The sequence below is a fragment of the Mesoplodon densirostris genome, chromosome 4 (genome assembly GCF_025265405.1).
Source record: "Mesoplodon densirostris isolate mMesDen1 chromosome 4, mMesDen1 primary haplotype, whole genome shotgun sequence".
In the NCBI taxonomy this organism is placed as follows: Eukaryota; Metazoa; Chordata; class Mammalia; order Artiodactyla; family Ziphiidae; genus Mesoplodon; species Mesoplodon densirostris.
In genome coordinates, this window is record NC_082664.1 from 86,493,604 (window position 1) to 86,506,734 (window position 13,131).

A 13,131-nucleotide genomic window follows, 5' to 3' on the forward strand; every position below is an offset into this window, starting at 1 on the left:
ACTTAGAAGTATTTTTTTGTATTTCTCCAGTACCAGGATACTAAAAGCTACTACATACTAAAAAGTTAAGTAGATACTAAAAGCTCCCATAACATATGCTGTGCTTAACCAGCATCCTTGCTGTTAAAATTAGCAAGAGTATCTTCCCTAACTCTCCAGTATTTTACAGGCAGCAACAATTTACTGTATACTTAAATGGACATACTAAATAATCCCCATTTCTCTTAGTTTTCTTAGTTGGATCTATTACTGTTGTGATTGTTCTTTACCCTAGGTCTTTCTGCATTACCTTATTATCTGCTGTTTACTAAGTAAGGAATCATATGCAATACCAGAAGTAGTTGGAAGTTTTAGTACCAGAATACTTCCCTTTGGTTCACAATGTAGATCTTCGTATTAATGCACAAAGTACATCAAAAACTGCTTTAGTTTCCTTTTTTAAAAATCACAAGTAATTAGGGTTTCCCTGGTGGCACGGTAGTTAAGAATCCACCTGCCAATGCAGGGGACATGGGTTCGATCCCTGGTCTGGGAAGATCCCACATGCCGCGGAGCAACAAAGCCCATGCACCACAACTACCGAGCCTGCGCTCTAGAGCCTGCATGCCACAACTACTGAGCCCGCATGCCACAACTACTGAGCCCGCGTGCCTAGAGCCCATGCTCCGCAACAAGAGAAGCCACTGCAATGAGAAGCACGTGCACCGCAGTGAGGAGAAGCCCCTGCTCGCCACACTAGAGAAAGCCGCGCAGAGCAACGAAGACCCAACGCAGCCAAAAATAAATAAATAAAATTTTTAAATCAAAAGTAATTAAAATGGATTAAAGTAGCAAAATATAAAAAATACAGGGGGGGGCTTCCCTGGTGGCGCAGTGGTTGAGAGTCCGCCTGCCGATGCAGGGGACACGGGTTCGTGCCCCGATCCCGGAGGATCCCACATGCCACGGAGCGGCTGGGCCCGCGAGCCATGGCCGCGGAGCCTGTGTGTCCGGAGCCTGTGCTCCGCAACGGGAGAGGCCACAGCAGTGAGAGGCCCGCGTACAGCAAAAAAAAAAAAAAAAAAAAAAAAAAAAATACAGGGGGAAAAATAATTCAAATTCCAAAAGAAAATACGTAATTCTGTACGGCATAAATATTGACAAGAAACTTAATAAAATTCTCATTTAAACCATTTTCTTCTAACCAAAAAAACTTGTATCATTCCATTTAGCCGAAATAAAGGTTACCAGTGACTTCTTTCTACTGCTATTAAATATTATATACAGATAGTTTATATTTTATAAACTATTAAAATATCTTTTAGCAATTCTACAAAAAATAATCGGGGAAAAAGTTTTTCATGAATGTTTTGAGAAAGAGTAAGAGTAACTAGGATCTATTATTTCCTGCCCACCATAATTATACAATTTTAACAAAAAATAAGCTCAATGGCTCAGCCAAAACAGTTCTGCATTCACTTAAATGTTTCACATAATCTTAACCATAAAAAAAGCTTTCAAAGCCAGTCTCAGCTGAAAGTAAAAAGTCTCGTTATGGCATGATGAGAGGAGAGGACAAGGGATTTAACACTGAATAAGAGCACACTAGTGTGAGTTTTCTGTCCTAGGTGCTTTAATAATACTAGATCGGGGGCTCCCCTGGTGGCGCAGTGGTTGAGACTCCGCCTGCCGATGCAGGGGACATGGGTTCGTGTCCCAGTCCGGGAAGATCACACATGCCGCAGAGCGGCTGGGCTCATGAGCCATGGCCGCTGAGCCTGTGCATCCGGAGCCTGTGCTCTGCAACGGGAGAAGCCACAACAGTAAGAGGCCCGTGTATCGCAAAATAATAATAATAATAATAATAATAATAGATCGTTTAATCCTCACAGTAATTTAAACCGTATTCTCATTTTAGTTAGGTTAATTAACTTGCCCAAGCTAGAATTAGAACTTGGATGTATTATCAGTGACTCAAAAGCCCCAATTCTTCACCACCCAATTCCTTACCACACTCTGCTATGATAAAACAACAAAAAGACTAGGGTGACCCTACCTCCTAGTTGGTTTGCCCACAACAGTTCAAGTTTATGCCTGTTGTCTGAAACATAATTACTAATAGTCTCTCTCTTCTCACTTCCAAAAGTATCCACGTTTTGTTTGAACACATTACTGTTAGAACAATAAATTTTTGGTCACCCTACATGTGGCAAGAGATAAATAAATCATTAAGCACTCTTTATATATTCTAGCTGAACCTAAACTTTCCATTCAAACCATCCATATTCACTAAGAAGCTAAAGAAGCTATGTACAAGAACTGAACTAAACAGCAGGAGGGGAAACCTTGCCTTCAAAGAGTATAGGCTGATAGAGCCCTCAACTTTGAGGCCAGAAACCACCTCCTCAACCAAAGGAATAGTTCCTTACTGTAAGAGCGTGGGAACAATTTAATAAGCCCAGAGTTCCCCAAAGCACAAAGTTTTTCTTTTTTTAAAATTTATTTATTTTATTTATTTATTTTTGGCCATGTTGGGTCTTCATTGCTGTGCGCGGAGTTTCTCTAGCTGTGGCGAGTGGGGGCTACTCTTCATTGAGGTGCACGGGCTTCTCACTGCGGTGGCTTCTCTTGTTGCGGAGCAAGGGCTCTAAGCACACAGGCTTCAGTAGTTGTGGCACGCGGGCTCTAGAGCGCAGGCTCAGTAGTTGTGGTGCACGGGCTTAGTTGCTCTGCGGCATGTGAGATCTTCCTGGACCAGGGCTCGAACCCGTGTCCCCTGCATTGGCAGGCGGATTCTTAACCACTGTGCCACCAAGGAAGCCCAAGCACAAAGTTTTCAGAGACAAAAATTACACCTGCATTTTTTTGTTTTTTTTTTTTTTTTTTGGCCACACTGCACGGCTTGCAGGATCTGAGTTCTCCAACCAGGGATTGAACTCGAGCCACGGCAGTGAAACAGAGTCCTAACCACTGGGCTGCCAGGGAAGTCCCTACACCTGCATTTTAAATGGAATAAAGAACTCCTGGCTAAAAAAGGATGGCCCTTTCAGTGAGTTCTAAAATGGCAAAGAGAAGATATTTTGGCTTACCTCATAGGTACATTGTGGGAAAGAAAAAAGTGCTTATCCACATTTTCCCTTCCCTACTTTTCTTTCCTCACCGAAATCAGAATACATACCAAATGAAATATGTTTCCAAGGATAACAACAACAAAAAATCAATTACAATGCATTGGCTTTCTTCTAGGTAAGAACAATTTCAACTTCCTAGAAGAGTATCTTCACCAAGATGGAGAACAAATTACTTTTTATCAGAATAATAAAAGAAATAGCTTACTAGCACAACTGCCTCCAGGGAGTTCTGTAGTATACACCACAGACACAGCATCAAGTTTAATCTCCATTAATTAAGCATCTAGGGTGTAAATATTATTAAATCAAAAAATATAAAAGAGGGCTTCCTGGTGGCGCAGTGGTTGAGAGTCCGCCTGCCGATGCAGGGGACGCGGGTTCGTGCCCCGGTCTGGGAAGATCCCACTTGCCGCGGAGCGGCTGGGCCCGTGAGCCATGGCCGCTGAGCCTGCGCGTCCGGAGCCTGTGCTCCGCAACGGGAGAGGCCACAACAGTGAGAGGCCCGCGTACCGCAAAAAAATAAAAAATAAAAGGGAGGAAATGTTTCCTGAGGTAGCCAGTGGACCTTTCACATGATAACTTTTTTTTAAAACTTGTTTTAAGTTAGGCTATGTTAGAGGTCCCTAGGATATTTCATAACTCTTCTGGTGAATAGCACCCAATCTGAATTAATAACAATTTATCAAATTAAAAATTTGAAAACACTGCTTAAGATCCCTCTTACTGAAGAATCAGTGACTTCAACAACTTGTACAGCTAAACCCATGAAAACACTTACCTTTTTCAGGGAATGAGACAGCTGAGAAAAATATGCTCCTGTAAAAGAGAAACTAAAGGACTGAATCCACAGCCCAAAAATGTTGAGCAAATCAGTTCATTCCTCAGTGAAGTTAACATTAGCTTATTTGATAGTTATTTGTGAAAATACAGATTCACACAAAGAGCTGCACTCATTTAGTTATCAGTTCCATATAGTTAACTATCCAGTATTACAAAAGTGATGGTGAGAGTTTATTATTGAGAATAAAAACTAAGAGACATTCATAAATAGCCAATATTACAAAATTCACTTTTCTATTTAGTTTTCCTATACTAAAAGTCAGTTTTCATTTTTGGAGTGAAGACACTAACTAGTGTGGGTGGTAACAGAGAAGTTGTCTAAAACTGTGTTCTCCATAGGAAGTCTGAGAAATCAAAGTTCAGGTAATTCATCCTGGGGACGAAGCATCTGTAAATAAGCATGAGTTGAATGGTACACTAAATAGATCTTGCTTTTCAATTGTCAGATATTTTGGTCACTTAGACATGTGATGATTTTATTAACACCAAATATAATTACTCTCATTATCTTCACTATATAATATACACAGTTAATTTGAACAAGGCAGGTATGTTTACATCAAACTAGGCGTTCAATAAACACTTTTTCCACTATTCAAGAAGCCTGGGGGTGGGGGGACTTCATCACAAAGTATTCCAACTGGGAATCCAAATTTTTGATTTTGTTGTATCAAATGCAACTGTAATAAGGAGACTATGCACACACTTTCTATTGCGAGCCACATGCCAGAATATTTTATTTGCATATACACTTCATATATACGTTCACATATCTTATCCTTTTATGACATAGATACTACTATAACCCCTATTTTACAGACAAAAAAAGTTAAGCTTAAGGTCCCCCCAAAGGTCACACAGCCAAAAGTGACAGAGCCAGGATCGGAATCCAAGAAGTCTGACTCCAAAGTCCCACATACTTAACTACTCCAATATTTAATCTGAAGGACCTCCCACAAGCCAGAGGCTCCCAGGGCATAAAAAGGCATGCTAATGAAGTATATTCCAAGCAGTATATTCACTTATTCAATCATTTATTTAGACCAACACAGATTCACAAATATCGATTTTATTTTATAGGTTATAATTCAATGATGCTTTGTTCACTTTGCTGCTCAAATCGTTCCAGTTTGGGTCACTGGGAGCTCTTTCAGTTGACCCCTGTGCTCCTCTGACATATCCTCATCAATGTGGAGTTGTGGTGGTGGTGGTAGTAGCTGGAGCACTTCCTTACCTTCTGGCACAACAGATGCTCCGGGCTCATCTTGTATATTTCCTGCCCCAAACCTACAGTTACCTATTTCTCCAAGGAGCTCCAGTTCCTTTTATTGGATAATGGTATTAGAAAACAAGATTTGGGTACTAGGTATGCTCCTGGATTTCTTTTAACCTTCTCAGCTGACAGAGCACAGAAATACACCTGTGTGTATATAAACCCATGTATGTACATGTCTATAAACGTTTCAATACGCAACCATCTGTGTCTGTATTAAGCTAACCATGGTTTCATACTGATGTCTCCAACTCTAATCCATCACCACAAGGAACACTGTAACCTCCTCCCCTTGCTTATCTGTAAATTCTCACTCTAACAGTGCGAAGCCTGTCTCCAGCCATCCATTTACTTAACTGTTCAATTATGGTATATATGTATTTCAGTATCAGAATTAAGTGGCAATCCCACAGAACACAATTTTATGAATTAGACTGCAGTGTTCACGTGTAGTTCCTTGTCTTAGATTCCACTCATTTCCAAGGTTACTCAGTTCAGGACTCCCTTCCTCCCCATTTTAGTAAGGTTGTTTCATACATTTGTAATATCATTAGATTCTCTTGTCACAATCTGCATTCCTTCCTGGAATCCTTCAACCTCCTAAATGATTTTCCCTTAATTTGGACATATTAAAGTTTACTCTTTGGGCTTCCCTGGTGGCGCAGTGGTTGAGAGTCCGCCTACCGCTGCAGTGGACACGGGTTCGTGCCCTGGTCCGGGAAGATCCTACATGCCGCGGAGTGGCTGGGCCCGTGAGCCACGGCTGCTGAGCCTGCGCATCCAGAGCCTGTGCTCCGCAGCGGGAGAGGCCACAACAGTGAGAGACCCACGTACCACAAAAAAAAAAAAAGTTTACTCTTTGTACTATAAAGCCCTATGAGTTTGGCAAATGCATAATGTCATCCATCCACCACTACTATATCCAATAGAATAGTTTTATCAAGCAGCATTTTAATTTAATTAAATGGTATTACAATTCTCTATGGAAGCAGCATTGTTGGGTAGAAAGAGAAGCTGAAGAGCTATAAGTTTAATGCTATTGACAAGCCACAAACAGACTTTAGGACTAACAGTTATACTTTCAGAGTCCCAAGAGCCTCACTGTAAAATGAGGGGGATTCAACTAGATGGTAATAATTTATAGCATTTATTAAACACTTACTTTGTGTCAGGGATGGTGCTAAGCACTTCACATGGATTATCTCATTTATTCCAACAACTCTATATATAAAGTAAACACTATTATGTATTATCCCTATTTAAAAGATAGAATTAAAGGCTTAATAATATTAACTAGCACAAGATCACCTAGTCAGGGAGTTGCAGAGCCAAGACTGTAGAGCAAGAGTTGGCAGAGTGGGCTTCCCTGGTGGCCCAGTGGTTGAGAGTCCGCCTGCCGACGCAGGGGACACGTGTTCGTGCCCCGGTCCGGGAGGATCCCACGTGCCACAGAGCGGCTAGGCCCATGAGCCATGGCCGCTGAGCGTGCGCGTCCAGAGCCTGTGCTCCGCAAGGGGAGAGGCCACAACAGTGAGAGGCCCGCGTACCGCAAAAAAAAAAAAAAAAAAAAAAAAAAGAGTTGGCAGAGTATGGCCTGCATGTCAAATCCAGCCTGCTGCCCATTTTTATAAATCCTGACAGCTAAGAAATAATTGGAAAAAAAACATATTTCAGGACATATGAAAATTATTTGAAATTAAAATTTCAGTGACCATAGAGTTTTATTGGAACACAGCCCGACTCATTCATTTACATATTGACTATGGCTGCTTTTGCAATACAGTGGCAGAGTGAGTAGCTGCAACAGAGAAGGCATGACCAGCAAAGCCTAAGATTTATTATTTGACCCTTTATAGAAAACCTTTCGCAAGCCCTGCTGCAGTCTGGTTTACTAGTATATTCTAAGAATGATTCTAAAAAAGGCAAACTATTACTAACATTAGAATGACAATCTGGACAGAAATATTTAAACCCTGAACTAAAAAGTTTAATGTTGTAAAACATTACCTCTTTGAGTTATAATCTTAAATAGAAAAACATTTCTATCTATTACATAAACACAAAGGTTAATGCATTATAATGAGTTTCTTTATTGATGTATTTTTACCTGCGTTATCTAAAAAAGATTTATTTTCTACTCATAATAAAAAGGTTCTGATTTCAGTACTTTACAAACTAAAACTCTAGATCAACTGTCAAAACAAAATAGTACTTATAATTATACCTAACACTTGTTGAGAGCACTATGTGCCAGGCACCATTCTAAGCATTTTCAGGCCTCTATGAAGTAGGTATTACTATTATCTTAAATTAACAGATGAATAAACTGAGGCTTAAACAGCTCTCCAGAGGCCACACAATTAATAAGAGGAAGAGCTGAAATTCAAACCCAGGTCATCTGGCTCTAGAATCTAGAAGGGGTCTGGCTACACTAAAAGATCACTGGATTACAATGCTTCTGTTAACAAGGCAGATTAGGGCCTTTAAACAAATGAAAAGAACATCTCAATATATTTAAAACAAAACAAAACAAAACTAAGTACTAGTGTAATTTATATCAGCACTTCAAGAGAAACATTTAGGTTTATACTTCTCTATGGCACTTAGAGTTTGCATAATTCTCTTTCTCTTTGTAGAGCAACTCTACTCTCCATACATATACATACAACTGGTTTAACTCATTTGTACACCCCTCACAGAGTCTACCACAGTCCCTTGAGTGTGGCAGATGCTCAACAAATCACTGCTGGGAGATCAAAGAGCATTCACTATGTGTTCAATAAATATTTATTGAGTGAATGAATGAAGAGAATAAGGAGTTTCATAAACCATTAGGTTCAAGTATCATTAAATGGTTTGTTGACCTGAAATGAACTAGGGCTGGAAAAAAGTCTCTGGCTTTGCAACCTGTACATTGGGTCTGGTCTGTTCTTGAGCTCTAACCACTTTCTGTGCTATTAAGTTTCATAAACAAACCACTCATTACACACCTGTCAAACAATATTCATCTTTCAAGCTAGTTCTAATTTTCACATTATTCTTCACGTTTTTCCTAATTTAATACAATTTAATCATAGTCCATCTCAGTCTTCATCACTCCACTGCGGAGTCAAATTTCTTTATCTTCGTATGAAAGCATTACCGTCGCCTTCATCATTTATACTGGAAACCTCCCCCCTGCTTAATTTGTTCTTCCTTAAGGTGCAATAATTTAATAGTCTGAGAGTGGATGTATTGTGGTTTCCTACCAAGATAATACAGTCCATTTCTAAATTTTATTTTTCATACCTCTCTCAGGAGTGACTAACATTTTGATGGACTTCCTGGTAATATTCAGGCAAGAATCTCAGCAATAAACTGACCACTTGGCCTAGTATGCTTTTTACCACATTGATGTTCACTAGCCATTTTTCTGTTCATGCACAAGGAATGAAAGATTTACCCACAGTTTATCCTCTACCCAGCTAACTTCTTGCCCAGAAAAGGTAGCTGTCACATGCAAAACCAGAGGCAGTTTACTTGTTCATATTTACAAGAAATATGAATAATTTTAGTATCATTACAAAAACGTGAACACTATACATGAATACCCTGAGAAAACCCTATATGACATACATGTTGTTCTTTCATACTGTAAGTTTCCCCTCTTCCAAATCAAAACTAAATGTATGCCAAAGTTTTTGATATGTTCTTCAAAGATGAAAATAAACTAACATTCCTCAATATGCCGTCTTATAGTTGATGTCATTTAATCTCAGAAGTGAAAATTATTGTACCCGTTTTACAGATAAGGAGAACTGAAACTCAAAAAAGTTCACTGAGGGCTTCCCTGGTGGCGCAGTGGTTAAGAATCCACCTGCCAATGCAGGGGACACGGGTTCAATCCCTGGTCCGGGAAGATCCCACATGCCGCGGAGCAACTAAGCCCGTGCACCACAACTACTGAGCCTGCGCTCTAGAGCCCACGTGCTGCAACTACTGAAGCCCCGCGTGCCTAGAGCCCATGCTCTGCAACAAAAGAAGCCCCTGCTCACCACAACTAGAGAAAGCCGGCGTGCAGCAACGAAGACCCAATGCAGCCAAAAATAAATAAATAAATAAAATAAATTTGTTTTAAAAAAAAGTTCATTGACTTACCCAGTGCTAAGCGGGACTCTAACTCAAGTCTTTTTAAGTCCAAAACCAAGCTCTTTCTATTATACTACCAAGTTTCTCTTCAGCTAAATTATCACTTGCTCTTCCCCTAAGAAGTCCTGTTCATGTGAACGTGAATTTGAGCCAATAATCCTACTACTTCTTATGGAAACCCCAGGTTTGCTGCATATGAAATGACTTAGCTATCATTTGTGTCCGGGACTCTCCAGGGCAAAGGCTCTTTAAACTTGGGTCCAAGAATTTGGATGGAAAAAAACTTACATCCTTATTTTCACTAACCTATAATTGAAACTAACATTTCCTTCAATTCTGAATGTAGGTAGCATACCACAGCAGTATTAGCAGGACTATCACTAGTTGTTATTTAGTAATAAAAAGCAAATTTCTTACATCATACCTTTTTTTAATGTGAACTATATTTCACACAGTTAAAAAGTCATATTCTTTTTATGAAAAGGGGTTCACAGGTTTCTTTAGACTACAAAGGAGTTTAGGGCACATAAATAATGTAAGAATGCTGCTCCAGAGACCATCGCACAATCTGTCAATCCTTGGTAACGAAGCTTTACAAAGGCATGTCACACAGTTTACTCATTGTCCTCTAGTTTGTTAAAAATATGGGGAATTCCCTCGTGCTCCAGTGGTTAGGACTCTGCGCTTTCACTGCCAAGGGTGCATGTTCAATCCCTGGTTAGGGAACTAAAATCCCACAAGCTGCATGGCACAGCAAAAAGGATAGCATTTAGTCCCAGTTATTTTTTCGTGTCTAATTTGTCAATTACATTTGCTATTACTGATCTCCTACTTCTAACCTAACACACATGGAAATCTCTCTTATGTACTTATTAAACCCAGGCATTAAACTTCTTCTTTGTAACCAACTTTTCAACCCTAAGCAAACCTACTGTATTATGATTAGCAAGTGAATCCAGTGCTTGTACAAATGAATTTCTGACTTAATGTACAGCTATGGTCCAAATGTGTCCCCCCACCTCCCCAACTCATGTATTGAAATCCTAACCTCCAAGGTGATGGTATTAGGTAGAACAGAGGCCCTCATGATTAGGATCAGTGACCATATAAGGTGTTTAGTAAGTATTAACAAATAAGCTCTTATCTTCTGCAAGCTACAGCCTATCATATCAAAATCCTTATGTTTATGATGCAACTTTAAAACTTGTCATCAACTTCACTTATTTTCCTACACAAAGGTTCCTATTAACTTTATCCCATTCTGTCCACTCTAAAATTCACTGCATCCCAGCATTTGTATTTTGTGTGAACTTTTATGTTGACATGTTAAATCTCCAAGCCAGTTTTAACATTGTGGGCAGAAAAGACGTCTATTAGTACTTCCCTAGTCCTATGTCTACACAAGTTAACAGCAGTCAAAGGCGGTTATGATACCTTCCCTTGGTAGTACTATGACAAACTTTCACTAAGTGAAGCTGTAACACCATAGTTTATGGTCTGTTGCTGAGACTTAATCACATTTCCACCTTGATGTACTCGAAACTTTTTTATTAGTCATAAACTTTCTAATATTTGTGCTCTTTACAGTTAGTTATTTCCTATTAAAAAACACAGATCTTTGAAAATTGATTCTGATTCTTCTGAAACAAAATGTAGAGGAAAAGAACATAGTAAACTAAAATAATGGAATTTAATCCTTAAAAATACAAATTCATTTTAGAATCTGGTAAGTATGCAACGTTTACCATATATAATAATCTCAACTTAATGTTTTATAGGAAGAGCTTGAGAACTCCAAGCATAAAACACAACCAGAGTTGGAATACTATTTGGCAATAAAAAGGAACGAAGTGCTGATACATGCTACAACATGGATGAGCCTTGAACACATGGTTAAGTGAAAGAAGACAGCCACAAAGGGACACATATTGTATGATTCTGTTTATACGAAAGATCCAGAATAGGCAAATCTACAAAGACAGAAAAGAGACTAGTGGTTGCTAGGGGCTGGGGGAAGGGAAGTGGGGAGTAACTGCTAAGGGGGCTTTCTTTTTGGAGTGATGAGTTACATAGCAGTGACAGCTGTACAACTCTATCAGTATACTAAAAATCATGTAACTGTACACCTTAAAAGGCTGAGCTTTTTGGTATGTGAATTATACCTCAATAAAGGTGTTACTTTAAAGATAAATAACAAAAAGCCGCCACTTGTAAACCACAGTGAATATTTCCTTGGGAAAGGAAATTATGAAAATCATCGACTGGAAAAGTAAGCTGTTTATCTGTGATGTTAGCAAAGTCAACCTCCTTCCTATTTTTTCTCCCATTCTACCAACAAGTACACGAACATAAAACTAGACAGTGTTTGAATCAAAGAATTCGGCACAGTTGGCTGTTAAACTAAAATAGTGAGTGCCTTCTTATAATCTCCCACTCCTAAACTGTAGGGGGCTTCCACTTACGGAAGTAGTTGTTTTCAACAGCAAGCTCAAGAAGGAACGTCAAACTGGATGACATTTGCCTAGACGCCCTACAAAAGCCAAAAAGACTAGAAGGGGTGACACCTACACACTCCTAAGTCTGTGCACGTGTTAGGCTGCCCCCACCCAACACCAACAAGCAGCATGCACCATTCACCCAGATCCCAACTTGCTCACCATAAACTGACACACTATCAAGCCCTTTAGCTCATTTGTTTAAAAGGACAGATACAGCAACCCTCACCAGGTTCCCACTCGAGCCCAACCAGCCCCCGCCCTGCCCCTCCCCACCCCAAACCCACACACGTGTTAGCCCGACACCGCCCCACCGGGTCCCACGTGCACCTGGTCTAACACACTCCCCACGTGTGGGCGCCCCACGGGCTTCCTCAGCTGTCTGAGGTCACCGCGTGACCCTGGGTCTCCAGAGGTAGGAGAGGGGAAGGACGAGGCCCAGGTCCCTGAGGTCCCAAGCCTTCGGGGAGTGTCCACACCCATCCTCCCTACTAACCCCAACAAATCCAAGGGCCGGGGGCGACGGCCCCTTTAAGACGCGGCCCAGTCGTCGACCACAGAGAGGGGCGCAACGGGGCCTACACAACCCCCCCCTCCGTTTGCCCGCCCACGTCTAGTCGCCTCACCTCGGGCCGCCGGGCCCCGCCGCCGCGGCGGCGGCGGAGGGGGGGCGGGGTGCGGGCGGGGTCCGGAGGGGGGGGGTCGCCCCGCCGACGATGGAGCCGCGGTTCGCTCTCTGAGGCCGTGGGACGGTGACTGCGTTGGGCGTGGACGCTCCTAGCTCGCTCCCTCGGCGGCTCCTGGGACCCCAAGATGGCGGCGGCGCTGAGGCGGCTGCGGGCGCTGGGCCGGCGGCGGCGGCGGCCACTTTCACTCACTGAGAGGAGCGGAGCAGGGACACGGGGAGCCATGGCGGGGGGGAGGAGAGGCGCCATAGCCAGGCCAGAACAATCGAGCCGCTACTCAGCGGGCTTACCCCTGCCCCGCCCACGCTCACTGCTCGTCGCCAGCCCGTGGCCGTCCGCAGTGCCGCTGCGGTCGGCCTCGTGCAGCTCGCACCCCGCCGCTACAGCCTGACGGCCCGCGCGGACCGGGGTTCGGGGGGAGATCCTGATCCATGCCATCTGAGTGCAGATTGGTCGGGGCTGGTACTGCCGAAGATTGCCGAAAGGCGGCGGGGAGGAGGAGGAGGATGTCATCGCTAGAGTGAGCAAGCAGATCTCGCGGGAGCAAATGTCGCGAGACCTCTCCTGGTCTGCAACCGCCAAAGAAAGGTTGCTGTTCC

The 13,131-nt window shown here is 42.0% G+C and overlaps 1 protein-coding gene across 4 annotated transcripts in view; it reads right to left on the bottom strand.

Moving 5' to 3' along the window:
- The window catches only part of INO80 (INO80 complex ATPase subunit), a 130,925-nt gene extending 118,385 nt beyond the window's left edge, over window positions 1-12,540 (bottom strand). For all 4 annotated transcript variants that reach the window (XM_060096632.1, XM_060096631.1, XM_060096630.1 and 1 more), the window contains exon 1: window positions 12,473-12,540. The gene's annotated coding sequence lies outside the window, so the exon portion shown is untranslated. The remainder of the gene's footprint in view (window positions 1-12,472) is intronic.
- Between the last annotated feature and the right edge of the window lie 591 nt (window positions 12,541-13,131).